We start from the raw sequence: 3,049 nt of genomic DNA, 5'->3' as shown, positions 1-3,049 counted from the left end.
CAGTCGAAGGTCAACTGAATATATGAACATCGTTTCAAAATTTTCTAGACTCAACATTACATACTTTACTTATCGTATCGAAATCATATAAAGATTGAGTTTAAATTTAGTCGGAAATTCCCGGGTCGTCACACATTTGGCCTCATGTGGTGGTGGCATGGTGTGGTCCATGGTGGTGGTACAAGGTAGTGTTGGTACGTTGGGTGGTATGAGACATAAGGTTAAAACATGTAAGTATTAGTACACAAGGCATGCTAGTTACTTGTCTCATTACTTACATGGGCTAGTTATTAAGTAAATGGGCTAACTAATCCACTAATTAATCCATTAAGTTGAGTAGGTTGGGCCATGGAAGTCCATTAAGGTAAAAGTCCATTAAGACTAACTAGTGAGCATTAGTAAACACTAAGCGTAATTAATAAACCATCAAGCCAAGTAATTGTCATTAATAAATAACAATTATGTTTACGTAGTCATAATATTCCAATTATGACAAAAGTTTAACGTGTACCAAGTACGTAGTTCGTTTTAAACGATAAGTGACACCAACGGTCGTAAAAGCATCCGAGGATCAAGTTAAGTGATTACGCACTTAATAACACGCTGTAAGGTATTAACGAAAGTAATTATCATGAAATAAGATCCCAGAGCATAAACTAGCTCAGTACGCATAAATACGCAGTTTCGTGAAAGTATAGAGCACAAAAATATAAGTCGAAAAAGTCAGGTCGTTACATAGTAAACCACATGAACTACTCAAAAAAAAAATTTTGTGCTGTATTTGTAAGATGAGGTAAACCACGTGGACTTGCTACGGTAGTTTTGTGTTGTGTTTGTTATAATAGACAGAAACACACGAAGACTATTCTACCCTTGTTTATAATGCACGTGATACAGACTAACAGATATAAATTAACGTTAATTAGGTCTAGGGATCAAAATGAAACGAAATTAATAAATTAAGGGTTATCATGCAAAAAAACTTTATAGTCCGAAAGTGAATTTTGTAATAAACTTTAGAGACAAGTGGCGCTATCAAGTCAAAATAAAAAATAAAAGTTGAAAAATTCTTATGGGTCTGAATTAAAAAAGATCATTAGATTTGGGCTTGTTTTTAAGAAAACCCACCAGTAATTGGGCCAGTTAAATATCTATCTATAATCTATAATCTATAATCTATAATCTATAATAATAATAACAACATAATATAAATCGTGAAGCTTTATCTGACATGTCAGTCCCTACTCTCCTTCTAAACATCTTTGCTGACGTGTAAATCCCAGGCTTAATCTCAATTAACACTAATTAACCTATTTATTTTATTATCTTACTCGCTGGCATCTATATCCGATATACACACAACGCTCCAGAAATCTGATACCTCAATATCAACACATCGATTCACAAAATCATATATACAATTCCATGTTATCGATTTTCCCAAAATCACATATACAATCTGTTGTTTTCAATTTTCTCAAAATCAGATACAGATGTATTCAACGAAGCCATAGAAGTTTACTTGAAGTTTTCCGATTTTCAAATTAGGGTTTCATGTTCGAGTATCACCAGGCATGATATTTTAAATGAATCGATTTCTTCTGATGATGCAGAGTTAAATTGCAAACTAGTGGGAAAGGAAGCGACGATGCATTTTAATTCAATTTTGTAAGGTTTTTTCATCTATTAATCTACGTTTTTTTTTAGGTTTTGTTGTTGTTTGATAAATTATTTGAACAATCATTCATCTTCTGAAAGATTCTAATTTGGATGTTTATTTTTTATTTTTTTTGTACAACCATATAACCATTGAATCTAATAGAAGAGTTCTGATTATTAAGATGCTAAAGTTAGCGTGCCAAAATTATCAGGCAGGTGCTAATCAAGAGTCATCAAAGCCTTTCAAGTTAGGCAATAATGATAGAACAAATTTTACGAAAATTATGAATCTCGAGACTCGTGTGTTTTGACTTTTTAAGCTTCTCCTGCCTTCTTGTCGAGTTCGTCTAAAACAACCCAAAATTTTCGATCTTCGTAATTTTTAATAAGAAGTGTAGGGTTTGCTGTCAACAACATTGATTCTGGATTTCGAGTCGTTAAGCCAACAACTGGCATACCGGCCGCCACACCAGTCTTGATCCCAGACACCGAATCCTCACAGATAAAAGTATGCTCTTTGAGACGTTGAGAACTTCAAGAGCCTTTAAGTAAGGATCGGAAGCTGGTTCAGCATGCTCACACTTATCATCAATGGTAACCACATGGAAGAAATGTGTAAGACCGAGAGTTGAGATCATCAGTTCAGCATTTGGCCTAGGGGCATTAGTAACAGCAGCACGTTTCAACCCATGATCTTTAACACATTTGGTTAATTTTTATAGCCCCTTAATGGGTTCAACTTTTTCCTTTACCAATTTTCTAAAATAAGCTTCTTTTTCTTCGCAAAACTTTTAACCCCTTTCGATGTCATCTGGAAAAAGGACAGCCGCACATACGAAACTTATGAAGATGTTCTGTTGGGATACAATGTAATCTCATCTCTTCTTCATTTATTAAACTTCATGCTTTGACTTGGATAAATAACTAATATGTAGGCCAACAGTTTTGGTTTCAGTTTTAGTAGCTATTGGCATTAGAGTATGGTGATATGCTTGAATTTATGTATTTCTTACAGCAAGGTTTTCCTTATTTTGTTCTTAGGAAACATTTGAGGCATTCATTGGCATTTAAGATGATAAAGCAACCGCACAACTCAAACTCTTTGGGGATCACTTGATGTTGTCAATGAAGATGCATCGGCCACTAAAGCAGATCGTATTGTGAATGTACTTTGCTTGATGTCAAAGATAAATATCGATGGAAGTCAAAAAAGACAAGGATTATCTTTCAAGCTGCTATTTGTCAATTGTTAGGTCCAACCATCCAACTCTCTTAGTTATTTGTGGCATCACTCTTTCGTAATCTCCTTAAATACCGCAACCTACTCTTTGCAATTTGTTCATTTCACTATTTGTTTATTAGTGTGCTTGATGTATATATTTTTAACATG

The 3,049-nt window shown here is 34.1% G+C and overlaps 1 pseudogene; it reads right to left on the bottom strand.

Moving 5' to 3' along the window:
• Positions 1 to 1,974: 1,974 nt before the first annotated feature.
• On the bottom strand, positions 1,975 to 2,633 carry LOC139904662 (haloacid dehalogenase-like hydrolase domain-containing protein Sgpp; annotated as a pseudogene).
• Positions 2,634 to 3,049: the final 416 nt, after the last annotated feature.

This window comes from Rutidosis leptorrhynchoides, chromosome 4 (genome assembly GCF_046630445.1).
Source record: "Rutidosis leptorrhynchoides isolate AG116_Rl617_1_P2 chromosome 4, CSIRO_AGI_Rlap_v1, whole genome shotgun sequence".
Classification (NCBI taxonomy): domain Eukaryota; kingdom Viridiplantae; phylum Streptophyta; class Magnoliopsida; order Asterales; family Asteraceae; genus Rutidosis; species Rutidosis leptorrhynchoides.
The sequence above is the reverse complement of the archived record's forward strand: the minus strand, read 5'-3'. Positions and strand labels throughout refer to the sequence as shown.